Below are 22,812 nucleotides of genomic sequence, written 5' to 3' on the forward strand. Positions count from 1 at the left end.
TAATAAAAAATTCTCAATATCATTAACTATTAGGGAAATGCAAATCAAAACAATGAGAAACCATTTCATACCCACTAGGATAGCTATAATAAAGACAGATAATAATAAGTATTGGCAAGGATATGGAGAAATTGGATCTCCTATACATTTTTGGTGGGGATGTAAAGTGCTGCAGCTGCTTTGGAAAACAGTTTGATATTTCTTCAAACAAACACAGTTACCATGTGATTCAGCAATTCCACTCCTAATGGAAATGAAAATGTATACACAGAACTTGTGCACAAATGTTCACAGCAGCATTATTTATAATAGGCAATAAGTGGAAATAACTCAGATGTCCCTCAATTGATGAATGAATGAAAAATGATAGTATATCCATACAATAGAATGTTAATTGGAACTAAAAAGGAATAAAATACTAGTCTATGCTGCAGTGTGAATGAACCTTGAAAACATTCTTCTAAGTCAAAGAAACCAGTTACAAAAGACCACATATTGTGTGATTATATTTACATAAATATCCAGAATAAGCAAATCTACAGAGACAGAAAGTAGATTAGTGGTTTCCAAGGATTGGAGGATGGGATATAGAGACTACCACAGGTAGAGAGTTTCTTTGTGAGGTGATGAAAGCAATCTAAAATTAGGTAGTGGTGGTTGTAGGTTGTACAATCCTGTGAACAGTTTAAAAACCACTTATGGTAGACTTTAAAAAGGGTAAAATTTTTAAATTCATTTTATTATCATTAATCTACAATTACATGAAGAACATTATGGTTACTAGACTCCCCCCTTCACCAAGTTCCCCCCCACAAACCCCATTACAGTCACTGTCCATCAGCTTAGTAAGATGCTGTAGAATCACTACTTGTCTTCTTTGTGTTGCACATCCCTCCCTATGCACCCCCCACATTATACATGCTAATCATAAGTCCCCCTTTCTTTTTCCCTGCCCTTCCCACCCCTCCTGCCCAGTCCCTTTCCCTTTGGTAACTGTTAGTCCATTCTTGGGTTCTGTGATTCTGCTGCTGTTTTGTTCCTTCAGTTTTTCTTTGTTCTTATACTCCACATATGAGTGAAATCATTTGGTACTTGTCTTTTTCTGCCTGGATTATTTCACTGAGCATAATACCCTCTAGATCCATCCATGTTCTTGCGAATGGTAGGATTTGTTTTCTTCTTGTGGCTGAATAATATTCCATTGTGTATATGTACCACATCTTCTTTATCCATTCATCTACTGATGGACACTTAGGTTGCTTCCATTTCTTGGCTATTGTAAATAGTGCTGTGATAAACATAGGGGTGCATCTGTCTTTTTCAAACTGGAGTGCTGCATTTTTAGGGTAAATTCCTAGAAGTGGAATTCCTGGGTCAAATGGTATTTCTATTTTGAGCTTTTTAAGGAATCTCCATACTGCTTTCCACAATGGTTGAACTAATTTGCATTCCCACCAGCAGTGTAGGAGGGTTCCCCTTTTAAAAAGGGTAAATTTTATGGTATATAAATTATATCTCAATAAAGCAGTTACTTTTTAAAAATAGACAAATGAAATCTAAATAGGGTTACTCCAAAGAAATCCATGCCAAGACACATAGTTCAACTTCTGAAAACTGAAAACAAAGAAAAAAACCTTGAAAGCAGGAATCAAGGAATGACATCTTACTTATAAGGGAAAAACAATTTGAATGATAGTGGGTTTTATATCAGAAATCATGGAGACCGAAAGGAAACAACACTGTGTTTTCCAAGTATTGAAAGTAAAGAACTATCAACTCAGAATCCTATATCTAGCCAAAATATTCTTTAGGAATGAAGGAGAAATCATGACATTCTCAGATGAAGGAAAACTAAGAGATTTTTTCACTAGCAGACTTTTCTTAAAAAAAAGGATTCTCTAAATAAAAACTAAATTATAAAAGAAAGAATATGGGAATGGTGGGAAGGAAGAAGAACAGGTTAAGCAAAAATTTGAGTAAATATAATAGATTTCTCTTCTGTCTTCTAAATTATGTTTGATGGTTGATGCAAAAATTATAATATTGTCTAATGTGATTCTAAATATATGTAGAACAAATACTTAAGATAATTATAACATTAAGTGGAGTTAGCATGTAATCCAGCAATTCCACTCATAAAGATAAAGAGGCATGAAGAAGATAAGGTTGCTATACTTCCTTGAACTGTATATGACAATATCAGTATTCTGGGATAAGTTATACATACATTATATATAATGCATATAACATATATAACACATACATAACTATAGCTATGTATATATAGACACACATGCACATACATATGAAATGTAATACCTAGAGCAACCAGTAAAATAGCTATATAGAGATATATTAAAGAACATAGATAAATCAATATGAAATTCAAAAAAAAATGTATAACCCACAGAAAGGCAGGGAAAATAAAAATAAAACACAGAACAGACAGAAAATAAAAAAGAAAATGAGAGATTTAAATGCTAAAATATCAATAATTACATTAAATATAAACAGTCTAAAAATATCATTGTATTTTGATTGGCAAAGTGGATTTAAAGAAAACAGGACCCAAGTATATCCTGTCTACAAGAAACTCATCTCAAATATAATAACATAAACAGGTTGAAATAAAAAAGAAATAATACTGATAAGAAGCTGAAATGAAAACAGAAAAATAATACCAGAGAAAACCAATGAAACAAGCTTCTCGGGGGAAAAAAATCAATAAAATTAATAAACCTCTAGCAAGACTGAAAAAGAAAGAAGAAAGAAGATACAAATTACCAAACTAAGGAATGAAACAGGATATTGTTACAGACCCTACAGGACATCAAAAAGGATAATAAAGGTATATTATGAATAATTGTGCATGTATAAGTTTGACAATTTAGATGAAATGTACCAGTTCCTTGAAAAGTACAAATTACCATAACTCACCCAACATGAAACAGACCTTTTGAATAGCCCTATAACTATGAAGAAAATTTAATTAGTAATTTTAAGACTTCCCCAAAAGAAATCTCCAGGCATAGATGGTTTCATTGGAGAATTCAACCCAACATTTAAAGGATTAATATTAATTATACACAATTTCTTACAGAAAAATAGAATAGGTGAAAACATTTCTAATTTTATTTAATGTTGCTACTGTTACCCTGATACCAAAACTAAAAGAAAATAGTATAAAAAAGAAAATTACAAACCAATTTCTCTCATAGACTCAAACATAAATTCAGCATAGACTCAAAAATCATTATTATTTTTAGAATTTATATTGCGGTACATATAATGAAATGCACAAATCTTAGTGAATAGCTCAGTGAATTTTGACATGTGTGTACACTCATGTAACCATCAATCAGATCAATTATCATTCTCACTAATTTTGCCCTTTCACCTAGTTCACCCATCCCCCTCCAGCTCCCACCTTTAGTAACCACCAGTCTGTTCTCTGTCTATATAGACTAAAAAATTCTTAATAAAATGTTAGGAAATAAAATTCAGCAACATATAAAAATAATTATATACCATGACCAAGTGGGGTTTATTCCAAGGATACAAGGCTGATTTGATATTCAAAAACCAGTCAACATCATTAGCTATCAGAGAAATGCAAATTTAACCACAAGTGAAAACATATTACAGCACACCTACCTGAATGGCTGAAATCAAAATAAAAGTAACACCACCAAAATCTGGTGAGGATTCAAAGAAACTAAATCACTCATATACTGCTGGTGGGAATATAAAATGGTACAGACACTCTAGAAAACAGTTTGTCACTTTCTTAAAAAAACTAAACATGCAACTACCATTTGACCCAGAAATCAAGAGCATTTATCCCAGAGAAATGGAAACTTATTTTCACACAAAACCTGTACATGAATTTATAGCAGCTTTATTTGTAATAGCCCCAATTTGGAAACAACCCAGATGTTCTTCAGAGGTTGAGTGGTTACCATGGAGTACTACTCAGCAATAAAAAGAAACAAAGTACACACACAAACTCACACAACTGATAAACACAGCAACCTGGATGAATCCAGAGGATGAGTGAAAAAAGCCTATCTATGTTTTCTAGTAAAAGCCATCCCCGCTGCTTGATCTCTAACCTTTTCTCTTTTGTATCTTCAACCTCTCCTCTCCATTGAGTCCAGAACTTTCCCAGAATTAAAGTAGGTATGATTTTAATCTTTGTAAGAGTTGTAGATCCAACATTAAGAAAGAATGCAAGGTTTCTTAAAGGTCAAAAGTCTTTTTAGGGTTGGAGGAAGAATACATCTACATAACTTAAGAATCAAAGAAACACGACATCAGATCAAGTGATCCACCAGAATAAAAGATGCAGACTTCAGTGAATAGAACAGGGCTGCTTACCAAGTGGTGTTTGGGAGCCACAGTGAGCAATCTGCCAAGTTATGAAGTCCCTATTATAAACTATAAATAGGACTCAATATGTTCCATCAGTGTTGCTGGGAAGACTCCAGTCAATGTCCTGGCCCAAAATTTAAAGTCATTATAGAGTCTCAAGCAAGCTAAGAACAAAGTGTGTTAGTTAGGATTAGATTCAGCTGCAAGAGACACAAAACTCATAACAAGATAGTAATTTATCTCTCATGTGAATATAGGCAGTTCACAGCTGGTCTGGACAATTCATAGTTACCAGGGATGTAGGCTATTCCATCTTGCCTTAATTTGAAGCTCCTTTCTCATGGTCTAATGTGAATTCCCAAGTTTCATCTTAGCCATTTATAACAACATCCCAGCCACTGGGAAGGAGAAAAGATGAGGGGAGAATATGAATCTCCCTTTGAGAAGGTTGCACACACCACTTTCATTTCTGATTAGCCAGAACTTTGTCACTTGTCATGTCACATACCTAGCTTAGCATATAGGTCTAAGTCCACCCTCAAAAAACAAAAGCAAAAACCAAAAAACCAAAATACGGGTTTCTCTCTCACTCCAGTCCAAGGCTGGTCTCCCAAAACATGGTTTCTGTCATTCTTTTCAAAAGCTCCTCAAAGGCCTCCAATAATTCCTACAATAAATCCTTATAGCTATGAAACTCTATAGGATCTGTCCCTTGACTATTTTCTGACCTCATTTCCTATCTTTCCACTACTTGCTGACTGGGCTCCAGCCATACTGTCCTTCAAACATACTGAGTTCATCTCCACTTTAGGAGATGAACACTTGCTGTTTTCTCTGCTGGATTGCTGTCCCCCAGGACTTAACACCATTATCTCTATTATCTCTTCAGATCTCAAATGTCCTGCTAGATATTCCTTGACCACCCTATTAAACCTCTGTTTGCTTACTGTGATTAATTTTATTCATTCCATTTATCTGTATCTAAAATCACACTCTGTTTGAGGCTGTCAGTCTCACTAAAATGTGTACTCCATTTGAATGGGAAATTTGTCTCTCACTAACAATCACATCTTCAGCATTAAGATGCCAGGTATAAAGTAGGTACTCAGTAAATAGTTATGAATGAATGATGGATAAATGAATGAATGGATGAAAGGATGATTAGCTCAGTAAAACTAGCCATTAAGGGAATCTAACTCCCTGGGGCTTTGTTGCCCTTCTCACTGAACAACTTTATGATTGTAACTTAGCTTCCCACGTAAATTTGATTACTGGAGAAAAAACATTCTAGTCATGTTTGGACATTGACCAACATTCTGGTTCTTATGCATATGTCTGCCTATATTTGGTTAATGGGAATTTGCTCTGGAGTGGCATGTCTGCTTTTGGATTTAGTCTTTCCAGGTGGCCCCTGATCTCCCTGGGCAACTTTTCTTGGAACAGCAATAAGGACCCCCAACCTAGAACCATGGTATCCCTATCAAAACCCTATCAAAAAGGCCCTTTGTGAGGCACTGCCTTTGAGAAGAGCTCTGCTCCCTTTGTAACATTTCTAAGTTTATTTTATCTTCAACTTATAAAATTTTGAGGAACACACGTGTCAAGTCACATTAAATCCCCCTCCTTCTGAACCCTCACAATACAACTTTTTTTTCTTTTACAATACAACTTTGATTTCCTTTTTTTCTTTTTTAAGAGGTAGTGAACATCAAGGTTAAAGGCAAAACTTTAGTGCCAGGCATATCTTGATTCAAATCAAGTCTTTGCCATTTTGGAGATATCAGTTGACCTTTGTTTTCTCATCCGTGTGATGAAAATAATAGTAGTACCCACCTACCAGGGTTGTTGAGGGGCTTAAGAGAGCCTGCTTGTAAAGGGTTTGTCAGTGCTTAGCACAAAGTAAGCATTCAATACATGCCAGCTATTATTGTCATTGCTTGGAATTTCTAATAATTTTTGCCAGATTAATTGAAAATAATGCTAATTCTACTAACATTATTAACACTATAATGGAGGAATGCAAACTTTTTTCTTTTAATATGTATCTTTTGATAAATATTTTGAGTGTATTACACTCCACTAATGATAAAGATGAGTTGGGCAGAAGTAGCAAAAATATTGTCAAAACTTAGTGAGAATGGTACCTAAAGGGATCTCAAATCCAGCTCTCTTACAGAGGGCAAAGGAGGAAAAGGTTTGGTTACTCTTATCTCTTGGAGGACATTAATCAGAGTTTAAAAAAAAAGTTTTCTTCCAGTATTTGCATTTTTTCCCTCCCTCCAAGTTCTTCTTCCTGTTTGTCTCTGCTTTTCGTTTTGGAGCTTTCCTCAATTATCTGGTGAGGCTTTACTCTCCATTCAGACATATTTAAGAAGGCGGCACTGAAAAGCAGATTGAAAGCTCAGTTGTTGATAGAGCAGTTTGTGGACAGGTAGGTATCTCCATGGTATGATGGGGCATTGACACAACTTTTGTTTTTGTAACTTTTCTAATGTGTTGATTGGGAGGAGTAACAGTGGCTCTGGTATTCTGGGACCTGGAAAGAGTTAAAGGGCCAGAGGTGTGAGGTTACATTGTTCATTATCCCTGACTGATTAGTCCTTTATTTTCATTTTGGTACCTCTTCCCTGCCCTCTGCTGTATATTGTGTCCTCAAGTCTGGAGCCTCTCTGGTTCAGTTACTATAGAGAATAAACCTATTCTCCTAAGGTGAGACAAGAGTAGTTATCTGGCTTCATAGGAAAGGCTTCCATTGTGCTTTTCAACTGGCTCTCTGTTGGCAGTCCCATTCTGCATCTCTGCCATTTTCAGTACCCCCGATTCCTGAGCCTTTCCTGCGCTCTATAGACCGAATTAGATTGCTTCAGTTTGGTATTAGGCGCTTACATTTCAGGTTTCTCTGCTCTATTTTCTATCTTCATAAATTTGTTAACATTCCTTGTCTGCTGTAGTATCTTTCCAGCTCCCTTTGTGCTTGTGGATTGATACCTTTAAGAAATTTCCTTTACTGTCATTTTCAAGGGATTTCATAAAAAAGAAGAGAGAAAAATATGTGAAACAAGATAAACCAGAATTTTTGGTCCTACTTTTAAAAAGTAGCTGTTAAATGATATACTGGACATGATTTCAGTTTTAATGTTGAGTAAGAAATAATTTTAATGTATATAATTCTGACTCAGTAGGTTAGCAACTGGGAATTAAATATTTAATAAATTTAATTTTAGTTCTACTGATATCTTAGGAGTCAGTATTAGGATTTTATTATGGCCCATGGATAATTACATGAAATTGATCCAAGTAAACTGACATGATTTTTCATGTTTGTAGGTAATAAAATTCTTAACAAAATTAAGTTCTAAATGAATCAGCAGCTTTCTTACAACAAAGACATTCTGTCCGTATTTATATTTTTAAACACAGACTATTATAGCAAAACCTACAGATTAAATATATATCAACTTTTAAAAAATTTTGGTATAATTAATATACAATCACAGGAGCAACATTGTGATTACTAGATTTCCTGCATTATCAAGTCCCCACCACATACCCCATTATAGTCACTGTCCATCAGCATAGTAAGATGCTAGAGTCACTATTTGTCTTCTCTGTGTTATACTGCCTTCCCTGTGCCCCCCCTACATTATGTGCTAATTGTAATGTCCCTTTTTTCCCTTATCCCTCCCTTCCTACCCATCCTCCCCAGTCCCTTTCCTTTTGGTAACTGTTAGTCCATTCTTGGGTTCTGTGAGTCTGCTGCTGTTTTGTTCCTTCAGATTTTTCTTTGTTCTTATATTCCACAGATGAGTGAAATCATTTGATACTTGTCTGTCTTCGCCTGGCTTAATTCCCTGAACATACATAATACACTCTAGCTCCATCTGTGTTGTTGGAAATGGTAGGATTTGTTTTCTTCTTATGGCTGAATAATATTCCATTCTGTATATGTACCACATCTTCTTTATCCATTCATTTACTGATGGACACTTAGGTTGCTTCCATTTCTTGGCTATTGTAAATAGTGCTGCGATAAACATAGGGGTGTGTATGTCTTTTTCAAACTGGGCTCCTGCGTTCTTATAGTAAATTCCTAGAAGTGGAATTTCTGGGTCAAATAGTATTTCTATTTTGAGTTTTTTGAGGAACCTCCATACTGCTTTTCACAATGGTTGAACTAATTTACACTCCCACCAGCAGTGTAGGAGGGTTTCCCTTTCTCCACAACCTCACCAACATTTGTTGTCTGTCTTTTGGATGGTGGCCATCCTAACTGGTGTGAGGTGATATCTCATTGTGGTTTTAATTTACATTTCTCTGATGATCAGCGATGTGGAGCAAGCATCTTTTCATGTACCTGTAGGCCATCTAAATTTCTTCTTTGGAGAACTGTCTGTTCAGCTCCTCTGCCCATTTTTAATTGGATTATTTGCTTTTTGTTTGGTGTGGTGCATGAGCTCTTTGTGTAATTTGGATGTCAACTCCTTATCGGATATGTAATTTATGAATATATTCTCCCATACTGTAGGATGCCTTTTTGTTCTACAGATGGTATCCTTTGCTGTGCAGAAGCTTTTTAGTTTGACATAGTCCCACTTATTCATTTTTGCTTATGCTTCCCTTGCCCATGGAGATATGTTCATGAAAAAGTTGCTCATGTTTATAATCAAGAGAGTTTTGCCTATATTTTCTTCTAAGAGTTTTATGGTTTAATTACTTATATTCAGGTCTTTGATCCATTTCAAGTTTACTTTTGTGTATGAAGTTAGACAGTAATCTAGTTTCATTCTCTGACATGTAGCTGTCCAGTTTTGCCAACACCAGCTGTTGAAGAGACTGTCATTTCCCCATTGTATATCCATGACTCCTTTATCGTGTATTAATTGACCATATATGCTTGGGTTAATATCTGGACTCTCTATTCTGTTCCACTGGTCTTTGGGTCTGTTCTTGTGCCAATACCTAATTGTCTTGATTGCTGTGGCTTTGTAGTAGAGCTTGAAGTTGAAAAGTGAGATCCCCCCTGCTATATTCTTCCTTCTCAGGATTACTTTGACTATTCAGGGTCTTTTGTGGTTCCATAAGATTTTTAGAACTATTTGTTCTAGTTCATTGAAGAATGCTGTTGGTATTTTGATAGGGATTGCATTGAATCTGTAGATTGCTTTAGGTAGGATGGCCATTTTGACAATATTAATTCTTCCTACCCAAGAACATAAGATGAATTTCCATTTATTAGTGTCCTCTTAAGTTTCTCTTGAGAGTGTCTTGTAGTTTTCAGAGTTAGGTCTTTCACTTCTGTTGTTAGGTTTATTCCTAGGCATTTTATTCTCTTTGATGTAATTGTGAGTGGAATTGTTTTCCTGATTTCTTTTTCTGCTAGTTCATTGTTAGTGTATAGGAATGGAACAGATTTCTGTGTATTAATTTTGTATCCTGCAACTTTGCTGAATTCAGATATTAGTTCTAGTAGTTTTGGAGTGGATTCTTCAGGGTTTTTTATGTACAATATCATGTCATCTGCAAACAAGGACAGTTTGGCTTCTTCCTTACCAATTTGGGTGGCTTTTATTTCTTTGTGTTGTTTGATTGCTGTGGCTAGGACCTCCAGTACTATGTTGAGTAAAAGTGGGAGAATGGGCATCCTTGTCTTGTTCCCGATTTTAAAGGAATAGCTTTCAGTTTCTCATTGTTAAGTATGATGTTGGCTGTGGGTTTGTTGTATATGGCCTTTATTACGTTGAGTTACTTGCCCTCTGTACCCATTTGGTTGAGAGTTTTTATCATGAATGGGTGTTGAATTTTGTCGAATGCTTTTTCAGCATCTATGGAGATGATCATGTGGTTTTTATCCTTCTTTTTGTTGATGTGGTAGATGATATTGATGGATTTTCTAATATTGTACCATCCTTGCATCCCTGGAATAAATCCCACTCAATCATGGTGGATGATCTTTTAGATATATTTTTGAATTCGGTTTGCTAATATTTTGTTGAGTATTTTTGCATCTATGTTCATTGGGGATATTGGTCTGTAACTTTCTTTTTTTGTGGTGTCTTTGTCTCATTTTGTATTAGAGTGATGCTGACCTCATAGAATGAGTTTGGAAGTTCCCTCTTCTTCTACTTTTTGGAAAACTTTAAGGAGGATGGGTATTAGGTCTTTACTAGGTGTTTGATAAAATTCAGCAGTGAAGCCATCTGGTTTAGGGGTTTTGTTCTTAGGTAGTTTTTTGATTACCAATTCAATTTTGTTTCTGGTAATTGGTCTGTTCATATTTTCTGTTTCTTTCTGGGTCAGTCTTGGAAGGTTGTATTTTTCTAGAAAGGTGTCCATTTCTTCTAGGTTATCCAGTTTGTTAGCATATAGTTTCTCATAGTATTTTCTAATAATTCTTTGTATTTCTGTGGGGTCTGTCATGATTTTTCCTTTCACATTTCTGATTTTGTTTATGTGTGTAGATTCTCTTTTTTTCTTAATAAGTGTGGCTAGGGGTTTATCTATTTTGTTTATTTTCTAAAAGAACCAGCTGTTGATTTCATTAATTTTTTCTATTGTTTTATTCTTCTCAATTTTATTTATTTCTTCTCTTATCTTTATTATGTCCCTCCTTCTGCTGACTTTGGGTCTCATTTTTTGTTCTTTTCCAGTTTCAATTATTGTGAATTTATATTATTCATTTGGGATTGTTCATTCTTCATTAGATATGCCTGGATTGCTATATACTTTCCTCTTAGAAGTGCCTTAGGTGCATCCCACAGAAGTTGGGGCATTGTGCTGTTGTTTTCATTTGTCTCCATATATTGCTTGATCTCTGTTTTAATTTGGTCATTGATACATTGATTATTTAGGAGCATGTTGTTAAGCCTCCATGTGTTTGTGAGCATTTTTGTTTTCTTTGTACAATTTAAAATATATATCACCTTTTAAAATACATAATCCTTGGAGACAAAATAGCAAAGTCTTTTTCTAACTTTAAATTTCTGCACCAGAAATTCTGGGGTCATAATAACCAAGCATCCAAAGTATTCCACGAAACCACAGGGACTTTCTACTATAATGATATTTATTCATATATTTTAAAGCAATAAAAGATTTCCTTATAAAGTTTTCCCTTGAGGCTCTGAAGTTACATGTATGCTGGATTGGCTCCTTTTTTCCCCTTTCCCCTCCACTTTTTGTTTGATTTTCAACTGCATTTCTTTGCTATTACTTTTGTTTTGTCCTTAGTATTCACTGTTGTTCTTCTGTTAGGAGTCGTTAGATTGGCAGTTTGTCAAAAGACCAATTTGTGATTCCGTATGTTATGCTTTTCTTAGCATTCCTGTCAGGGGAGATTTAAAGCATTCTAAAATGAGATCTGTCTCTTCTCTAGTGGAAGTGGTAATTTGGATTTGCTTTGCCTACTCTGGTAATGATTGTATAGTCAGAGAAATGAATTTTAAGACATGAAAGCTCTTTCTCCTTTTCAGGACTTGTATTGCCTGTGGGAGAAAACATATCTGATGGTCCCTAAGGACTAAACAGAAGGAAAGCTTTCTAATCTTGGAATCAGATTTTTCTGAGGTAATGCATAGTCACATAGATTAGAAAGAAAAATCATTAGGGAATTTTATTATGAAGAACATATGAGTTGAGAAGACATCTGAAAAATGAAAATAAAGAAAAATTACAATAATAGTTGTGGATAAGCTATTAATTTATATCCCTGGTCACCTTTCCCATTTTCTAATTAACCATTTTTTCTATGTTGATTAGTAATATTTTTGCTCAAATAATTTTTGTTCCTTCTTCAGAAATATGTTCTAAATATGCAGTGCATAATTACATTGTTACAAATGGAAATAATACTGGAATTTGGATTGCTGAGGAGGCAGGATGCTCAAATTGCTATTTGATGATTTACCATGTTTCTAGTATATAAGTTGTTTTGGTTCAAAGGATTATTTCTTATAAAATATTACACATTTTATGTTTTTTTCCCTCTCATTTCAAGACCTGATTAGATGAAATTAAGGCTCACTTTACAGGTACAACAGAAATATAGTTTACTAATCTGTGGCTATAGAATTTTCCTTTACAGGAAAGTATAGCATTCTGTGCAATAGACTCTGAAGGAGAAGGGCTCAGAAGTAAAAGAAACAAGGTGAAAATATCTCTAAGTCATACAGGTCAATTTTAGCTCAAGAAATTACATCTTTTTCTAATAAGTTAAAATGGAAATCTTTCAATTTAAAAGAAAGGAGTAATATGAGCAGGTAACTCAAGGCAGTATTATAGAAGTCACAGACAGGACTATAAGTGAAATAATCATACCTTGTTTAAGGCAGAGAGATTATCTGATGATTTTAATGTATTTAGATAGAAGTTGTATTACTTTAGTTTTTTTTTTAAGGGTGAGGAGAGAAGGCAATGAAACCAAATTGACCAGTTAAGGCAAAAAGAAGACTTATTGAAAGACTACTGGGTATTTATCAAAAAAATTTGAACAACCTATGCTAATAGAAATACAACCTATGCTATGGACTAGAAATGTCAGATCTCTACTTGCCTCTTGTTGCTGCAGACCATCTTTCCCATGAGGAACATGGCTGCCTGGTATATCCATGGTTTACGTTTTATGGCCTCAAGCATTAGGGATCAACTCTCCATCTTCTTTCCTATCTAAGACCCAAGTTTTTGGGGATGGGACTTACTGGCCGTGACTAAGTGTGCCCAAACTTGGATCACAGGTGATTAGCTGTGGCCAGAAGAAAGGGCCACATTGCACTAGCACTGTCCTGCTGTGGCTGCATTGAAGCGAGAGGGGGAAAGAGAGAGAGGGAGCAGCAGTTTTACAATACGCAGAGGCCTAGGACACTACCTCAGTTTTCCACTGCAGAAATACATCTCCTAATCATTTGATTCACGCCTTCTAATTGGAAGAGATGATTTGATGTTCGAGTGCAAAAATTTCACTAAGCCATCATTATACCCTAGTAAGATAGCAGTACCTAATGGTTTATTTTAACTACTTAGATGCAAAAAGAGTAATTTATCAATATTAATTTTATAAATTTTCTTTAATAAATGATTCATTTTGAATTGCAATTGGAAGGCATTGATAAACCTAATGCAGTTCCCTCATTTTACAGAGGAAGTATCTAAGAGGATGAATAACTTGACCAAGGTCACATGGTAAAAAAAGTGAAAATATCTGGGCTGGAATCCAAGTGTTACTTCCTACCTAATGCTGATGTCTTAATTATACTATTTGCTTAGAAATAGTTCATATTTTACTAAAAAAAAATTTAAGGATGATGGGTTTTTATTTGTACAGTCTCTGAATGAAAGGATTTATAAATCCCTGGTCTTCCTGTGTCCAGTGGCAACAGATATTAGCAGCAGGTCAGAACTTTACCTCAGAAATTGAGACATATCAGTTCCACACAGAGCTCTCTCCTGGGTGAAAATCCACTTCTGCACAGAGATAACTTGAAAATAGATCTGCAGGAGAGCCAAGACTTAGGAAGCAGCTTTGGATTCTATCAGCTCCAAGATAATACTGTTAACACTAGATCAGGGTATATTGCAATTTAATGTATCAGTGATGATCTGACCAGTAAGTGTTTCAAAGCAGCAGTACCAGGAAGGGGTCCATGCATAGAGGACTAACAATAAACATGTAAACAAGTGAAAAAGATAAATCCAGATAGTGATTAACTACCATTACAAGAAAAAAATATGAGATGTGATAAAGAGTGATGGGAGACTACTCAAAATTGGGGAATCAGGGAAGTTCAATTAATGAATGATTCAATCAAAGTGAGAACTATCATTAAAAACCACATATCAATAACTTCAATAATAGAACTATATGGTCATATCAATAAAAGCCCCAAGTGGTATTTGATAAAATTCAAAATCCAGTCTTAAATACCTTGAAAGTGAGATACAGCGTTGTTCTTTCTTGACATAAAATGGGAAAAACTAAGAATTTAAAGCTGAGAGTTGATTTTATAAATGGTGGAGCATTAATTACATAAATGTAGAGTAAATATTCAATTGCTGCTTTTGGAGGAAATTGAAATCTCCAGTAAGCTGACAAGTTTGATTTAGGAAAGCAAATTGGGTTTTTTGGCTGGTGTATGTCCTTTTGGAACCAGAGAGGAAAAATATATCCCTGTGTCTTAGTCCATTTGGGTTGCTCATAAAATACCAGACTGGGTAGTTTATAAACAATGAAGTTTGTTTCTCACAGTTCTGGAGGCTGAAAGTCCGAGATCAGGGTGCCAGCACTTCTGGGTGACAAGTTTCTCATTGTATCTTCACATGGTGGAAAGGGCTAGAGATACCTCTGGAGCCTCCTTTATAAGGCACTAATCTCATTCATGAGGGTTCCACCTTCATGATTTAAGCACCTTTCCAAAGGCCCCACCTCCTTATGCATCACATTGGGCATTAGGATTTCAACATATGAATTTGGGGGGAAGGCAAACATTCAGACTATAGCACCCCATAATGTGGATTTAGTCTGAACTCTCCTTGCAAAGTACTGTTTATTTTTGTGGAAGAAAGAGAGAGATAGATGTTGTGGGTGTGTGTTTTGTCCAACTAATTGCTTACAGGAGATTGTCACACTGGACCATGCCAAGAGGGTTGTGTACGCATGATCTCTTTATGCTGGAGATAAAGTGCATGAAAAAGAATCAGTAGGACTGGACTTGGTATAATAATACTTGGATTGGACCCCTGGTGCTTTTCACAGTGTCATTTAAAACAGAATAACTCAGACTTGGGAAATGCACTGCTAACGTTTATTGCCTTGTTGGAGCCATGAGAGCCAGATTACACTCTGCATGGGTGGGTGTTCCCACTGTCAGTCTTTTAATTCGTTTAACTTATTTAATCTTCACAACAGCCATATGGGACAGGGCATGGATTTAGAGAGGAAAGATCTCTCTGATCATCCGTTTCTCTCCCTCTTTCTGTGTTCTTTGTGTACATGTACACACATGTGCACATGCATGAGCACATACACATTCCCACTCCCACTCCCACCATAGGGGATCTAGGCCAGTATTCCAGAGTGTGGTGGCTATGCATGGAGACTGGGGGTGAGCTGGCTACTGTCACACTGGATGTTCAAAAATAATGCCATTTAGCAGTGGTTGTAATCTACATTGTATTCTTGTTATTTCATCCCCAAATCTGCAGTATAATTTTGTTAATTGTTTTATTCTTGTCTTAGCTGTGGAGAATTAAGGGAGAAATGGGTGTCCATACTGGGAGAGAAACTGGACAGAGTGATATTCGGAGAAGCTAGTTATCAGCTGGCAGGAATGATCTGCTGGTCTCCAACAGTGGTGATAAATTATCAAGAGAAGTGATTTAGTAGAATGTGTAAGAGGTCTGAGCAAAGGAGATCTAAGGAACTGTGGGTTCTTATAATTTGTGGAATTCAGGGTCATGGTTTTTGTAATTTGGCTACTAAAGAAAATGTGATCTTATTATCTAATTCTGAGTTTGTGTGGTCTCTGGACTACTGAAGTCATTCACTTGTTCCTTCACTTATTTAGTCATTCCACAAATATTTACTGGTTGCCCATTATGTGTTGGGACTGGCTAGGCATGTAGATACAATGATGACTAACAGAATTTCTGCCTTTTAGGAGAAAACTTCTGGAAGTTAAATACTAACAAATCAAACTGTAAGAAAATAGGAAGAAAAATAGCCGAGGAAACAGAAATTAAAAAAATAGAAGATGGATGTATGACTATATAAACATTTTAAATATCAACAAAAATCAATAAAGGAAGATTAAAAAAATGGACTGAGTTTAATGCAAGTTAAGAATTACTTGTATTACATATGACAGATGAGCTACTGAAATTTTAAGTGCATCAGTCTTTAGTCAGAGCTAAAGCTTAACAACAAAACCCCTAAAGAACAGCAGGACACTCACAGTATTCAAGTAAGAGAAAACTTAAAAAAATACCTTCAACAGCAATTAAATAAATTTGCATTAAAAATAACAAGAAGGTACCACCTCACAATTAATGAATTTAAAAGTATAAGGAAAATCATAAAGTTATGAACAAGGCTATGGAAAAATAAGTACCTAGGCGCTGCTACTGTCAGTATAAATTGATGAAATAGAATTTTTAGAAAGTGATTAAATATTAAATATTGAGACCATTAAGATATAAATGCTCTTTACAACTGAAGATTCATCCTATGACAAAACTTCATTGTTAATAGTAATTACCACCTAGAATGCTTATTTGGTGCCAGGCACTTTCCTAAGTGCTTTATGTATATTAACTCATTTAATCTTCATAGCAGCCATATGAAGTAGATACTTTTATTATAGTCATTTTACAGATAAGGAGGGATGCCAAGATTAAACAAATTGCTTAAGATCACATGGCTGGACAGCAGGAGAGCTGAGGTTTGAAGCTCCTGGTTCTGGACTCAATCACTGTGCCACGCTGCTTCAGTGGAATAAAAAAGTTCTATATACAAAGAAACCTCTATGGTGATGCTTTTAAGAGGATGCTTGTAGCATCATCATTTATAATGACAGTAATTAGGAAAAACTACGTGTTCCTAAAGGGAAATGGAAAATATATTATAGTACATTCATTTAATAGATAATTATTCAACCAGAGTTGTTCAGAATTTTTCTTTTGCTTTCTCAGGATGCAATGACCACCAACTTCACAAAAGTATTAGTTGTCCTTTTGCAAGCCTTCTCTATGTCCTTGTATCTTAGAGACATTCATAAAGATCAGGCGGCCCTGTGCCAATGGGGCATTTCATTATTTTTTGCTGCAGAAGCCTGTGGCTCCATTTATTAAGTAATTAAATGGCCTGAGGGTGGCTGAAGGGACAGTTCTTTAGGAGTATATATTACCATCTTCCCTGGATACTTGAGCCAAACTGATGCTTTCTTTGACCTCATGGTCTCACCCTTGTAACCTTACCCAATTAAAGCTGTTTCTTACTATGAATATATTAAGATAGTTAATATTAAATATATTAAATCTTACTTTAAAAAAGTGTGAATATCTAAGTAGAGTTTTGTGTTGTAAATATTATAAAGAGATTCAAAATATTTAAAATAATTTTTATTTATACAGAAACAAAATTGAAACAAGAGTAGAAAAGGACACAAATTATGTATTTTAGTATTTCTTTTCCTATTTTTTTTCTATTAACTACAAAAATAATGCATCCCATTTACTAGATGTCTACTATGTGCAGGAACTATGCTAGCACTCTACACAATTTATTGCTTTTAATCCTCTCAAGCCATATAAAGTAGGCATTATTTATTATCACCATTTCACAGATGAGAACACAGAGGCTTAGAGAAGTTGAGTAACTTGGGCCAAATCACACAATTCATAAATGGAGGAGATAGGACTTAAACCCAGATCTGTCTGAATGCAGAAATCAAGCTGTTAATCATACTGGTAACTATCTTCCTCCTTTCTTTCAAAACTAAATTTAGAGTTATTTTCTCTAATGTTTAGTTCTGTGAAGTTCTCACTCTGTGATTACAAATAACATTATAACCAGTTGCCCTGGAAATGAAGAGGGTGTCAGAAATTAAAAGTAGAAGTGCCTTACAATATTGAATATGAAAAAAAAGGTGAAGTTATGAAGTTCTCTGAAAAGAACCTTGCTATCATGATGAAATAAGAAGAAAAACCAAGGGGCTGAAAAACAGAATGAAGAACACCCTCTCAACAAAATTGCATATATTTTTACAAATACATTTCCTAAAAAGGAATATTATATATAGTAAATGTTAATGCCAGTAGCAAATGAAATTTTGAAGTTATCTAAATATGTACAGATTTCAACTGTAACTCTTCTTCTAGAAGTATCCATCTTTTCCTTCTTCTATTGGCTCAACCATATAAAATAAAATCATAAACAGAAATCTCACTCATACCAAAGACTTTGCCATCTAACTAAGGCTGGCACCTGCTCCAAGGTGGTAGATTGTACCATTTTGGATACCATTAGTAGCTTCCAATATTTCTCTTACTTTTTCTTCCTTCCTCTATCTTATTTTTGAGCTTGAGAATAAAAAAGTTCTTACAAATGTAAGAAGAGAATGATTTCTCTGAAGTCATACAACAAGTAGCTACCATAGCAGGTTTTAAACTTGTTCTGACAGAAAAAAATTTGCTTTGGTAAACACACTTTTATAAGCCAACTCCTCTGTCAACCTCTTACTTCTGAAAGTCAGTCAGTCAGGGACAGACTCACTCCAGCTGCTGCCTCTGAGTGGTACTTAATCAATAATAGTTCCACCTTAGCAACTATGCTTCTACAGATATGTCAACCCACTTATGCCTCTGAAGGTCCAATTTCTCAACTTCATGCTTCCCCTAAAACTTAGATAAGATTGGCCGTTTTTTTGGTTTGAAAAGTTGCTAACTGACCAGCATCACTTACTGTTTGGTCAGTTGCTAACTGACCAGCATCACTTACTGTAACAATCAATAAGCTAGTGCTGTCTTTTATTTCAGGTGTTGAGTGATGGTCTCATTGCACTATTTTGGAGGTTCCACCAAGATCATTTTGAAGACCATTGTTTGGTAGCATTACAGAGGACCCTGAAGCCAACAGGTGCACTCACTGGACACCTTGTACCGAAACTCTTTACTCTTCAGATATGTTGTCAAGTGAGTCAGTCTCAACAATAATCTGATCTCTGACTGTTTCACTGAATTCATATTGTTGAATTAATTTTTGTTATTCTAGGATTTTCAACCAAATGGTCTTTGGTTAGGCCTAATCTTTGTATGGAGCAATTAGACCTTTTGGTTTAGAGGTACACCACTTTATAAATAATTAGACATAGGTCTTTGTACAAGGTCACTAGGCTTTTTGTTTTGGAGGTATGCCATTTGAGAAACGTTTTTGCCATTAACCTGCTTATTTCTCCTGCTGCTTGCCTGACTTTTGCTGTTTGTCTATAAGTACAGTCTTGTTTCATGTGTTTTTGCTTTGTCCTGTTTTTTTTTCTTTCTTTTGAATGTTTGAGGGAGTGTTCTGTGGGAACAAATGGATGCATAAGCTTGATAAATTTTCAATTCAGTGTAAGCCAGCCTTGACAGCTAATGGTTGGAGGTCCATTAGATCAGCAATCAATCTGTGAAAACAGGGTTTGTCAAACTTTGTTCTAGCGTCCAAATTTGTGAAAGAAGCTCACTTTGTTTTGTCTGTACTGAAGTGTGAAGGATTATCAGGTTGTTGACTGTATGGCCCCTTCCTAGTCTCTGCTTAGTTGGGGAAACCAAACGCCTTTCAAAAGACCACCCTATAGACTGACTTTAGTGGCCTTTCTTGTGTGTTATGGGTTTGTCTGTGGCAAAATTGCATCTTCCTCCTGGGAGAGCTTCTATTCCCTTTAAGAAGTACTGTAATTCTAACTTTTGCACTTTTCCTTGTAAGTAGCAAAAAATTTTTGACTTAAAAGAATAATATCAAGTTTGACATTCCAATCTTTAAATTAACATTAAGAGGAACTCTAAAAATACCAGAAGACGAAGTATCAAATAATCCGTAGTTTCTTTAACTGAAATGCTAAGGCCTCAAAAAAATTCCAACTCAAGATGGTCTCTCTCAAAGACTTTGTATTCTTCTGAAACCTATTCGCTTTGCATTTCTCTTTTTTTCTATTTAGCTTTACCTGATCTTTTAAACGAGCTATTGTTTTTTCAGGGTTTTCTCAGGGAAAGAACAATTATATTGTAAAGTTTCTAGACCAGAGGTTGAATTGAAATTCTTGTCTAGAGCTAAGTTAAGCAACATAATTAAGGATTTTCCTAAACTTCCAGAATAGAGGCATAAGTTTATTATGGAATTTAATATTTTGTTATATACTTAATTTCCTCGACTGTAGATCTGTTCAGTTAATGCTTAGCGTCTCAGATAGGAAAAATGCTTAATGAGCAGAAAGATAAGAAAGAAAATATTTAAATCTTTTAAACGTTTTTAAAAATTGTATTAAGAGAATGACAAAAATAAAACATTGACTACAATGAGGCAATTTCAGAAATGATTATTTAAAGGAAAAATTGTAAAAATGTTCAAATTGTAAACTAAACAAAGGTGAAAAACAGACTTCAGGAAATAACATAGAAGCTGGAGTACACCCACAGCTAAAGTAGAAAAATATATCTTCTTTTGTTGTAAATGGGATCAAATCTGAAATAGGGAATTGAATAATTAAATAATAAAAAAGGAATTGAAATGTAAAATTGGAAATCCAGAAATATTCAAGGGCTAGATATTTCCAGAGCTTTAGGAAATAAATAAGCTGAAACTCAATAGAATGTTTGGCTCTCTAGTTAAAAATAACTGAAAGGCCTCTGTTCTCTAAAAACTATATATAAGGATACCTGTAGTAATTGCAAATACCATGGCAATTGAAGTAATCAATGTTCCAGATTGGGTGAGAAACAGAAGGACAGTTATTCAAAATGTGTCCATTGATGTTGCTTGAAGGGTGACATTAAGCCCAAACGCTTTCCTTTCCTTATTCTAAACTCTGGAAAGAACTAACACAGCTTTCTTGTTGCGATGGGAGCCACTATACCTACCATTAATCTCTTTACTATAGAACATCCAATCCCTCAGTGTAAGATTTTAAAGTTGTTTGAAAACCAAGAAAGACTTTAAATAAAGAAAAAGAGGAATTTTGTCTTAAAGCAAAAATGACTGGTTGTGCCAGATGGTGAAATAAGATAATGAAAGACAAATCTAACGGTATATAGTAAATTGTGGAAGGCATGAGGAAAAACAAGCTTTATTTGCCTTAGTTTACTGGAAACATTGAAATAATGAACATTTCTAAAAATCTTAAGTTCTTTCCCAAGTTCCAATTTATAATTGATACTTTGGAATCATTATCAGAAGGACATTCCTTTCTTTCTGTAACAACTGCAGATTTAATTGGTAGAGATTTACTTTGCAAATGGAACTGCCAGATAAAAAGTGCTGCACAAGGATTACTTTTAAAATCCTCAAAAATTTCTCACACACAATAAAATTGTAGCTGATATGGATAATAATATACCTATTCTATGTATGATTCAAGAAATCATTGAAGAAATAACTATGGGCTCAGAATCCCAGCGGGCAAAAGATTCCATGGATACAGGCATTAATCAGAAAAGATCCCTTAGAAGTCTTTCTGGATTATATAAACTGTTCTTTTTTTGTAGGACCATGAGAAAATTAGGCCATGCTTTAAAGTTCTTAATTTACTAACCCGGCACACACTTAAGACCTATTGGCTATTAAAGCCAGTCCCTTAATTCTGTAGCCAAAGCTTAACTTCAGTTGTGTCAGAACAATTATGGGTCAAAACTAAGGAAGTTAAAATATTTTCAGATCTTGTACTGTGATCACCTTTAAGTATGATGTTATCATGTGTAGTACCATACATAGTAACTGCTTATTGCTAATGAAAAACTTTCAACATTTTTATACTAGTCAGTTAATTATAAAATACTGATACTTTCTTCTCATATTGTCATCCCTGGTGAAACATTCTTATTTCAGCCAATCTACTAACTCTTACCCAATAGAGGAGAATCTACTGATAGTGTTTCTGTAATTCCACAGCCACAACAGAATTTTTGGACCCTCCAGTACCAACTGTTGACTTAATATTCTTTGTCGCTATAATACTAAATGCTGCCAATATTGTTTATTGATGAGTCTTATATCTAAAAAAGAAGACCAGCAAATAGACCAATGGACTAGAATAGAGATTCCAGAAATAAATCCTCATATATATATGGTCAAATGATCTTCAGCAAGGGTGCCAAGACTTCTCAGTGGGGAAAGGATAGTCTCTTCAACAAATGGTGTTAGGAAAACCAGATATTCACATGTGAAAGAGTGCAGTTGGAGCCTAACCTTACACCATATACAGAAATTAACACAAAATTGATTAATGACTTCAATGTAAGATGTACAACTATAAAACTCTTAGAAGAAAACATGGGGGAAAACCTTCATGACATTGAACTTGGCAATGGTTTCTTGAATTTGACCCTAGGAAAAGCACAGGCAACAAATGAAAAAATAGACAAATGGGACTGTATCAAACAAAGACTTTTGTGTACCAAAGAACACAGAGTGAAAAGGGGGAAAATGTTTGTAAGTCATATATCTGATAAGGAGCTGATCTCCAAAATATGTAAAGCACTCCTATAACTCAACAACAACAAAAAATCAAGTAATGCAATTCAAAAATGGGCAAAGGACTTGGATAAACATTTCTCCAAAGATGATATGCAAATGGCCAACAAGCATATGAAAAGATGCTCAACATCACTAATTATGATCATCATATAGAAATGTAAATAAAAAACACAATGAGATATCACCTTTCAACCATTATGATAGGTATTACAAAAAAACAACAAAAT

General features: G+C 34.8%; 1 protein-coding gene across 5 annotated transcripts in view; it reads left to right on the forward strand.

The window, feature by feature from the left end:
- Window positions 1–22,812, forward strand: part of ZNF366 (zinc finger protein 366) — a 313,644-nt gene that overhangs the window by 4,921 nt on the left and 285,911 nt on the right. For 3 of the 5 annotated variants that reach the window (XM_037026116.2, XM_037026117.2, XM_073235216.1), the window contains exon 2: window positions 18,895–19,050. The exons of the other annotated variants lie outside the window; for them this stretch is intronic. The gene's annotated coding sequence lies outside the window, so the exon portion shown is untranslated. The remainder of the gene's footprint in view (window positions 1–18,894; window positions 19,051–22,812) is intronic. 5 annotated transcript variants of the gene reach the window in all.

This window comes from Manis javanica, chromosome 1, assembly GCF_040802235.1.
Source record: "Manis javanica isolate MJ-LG chromosome 1, MJ_LKY, whole genome shotgun sequence".
Taxonomy (NCBI): Eukaryota; Metazoa; Chordata; class Mammalia; order Pholidota; family Manidae; genus Manis; species Manis javanica.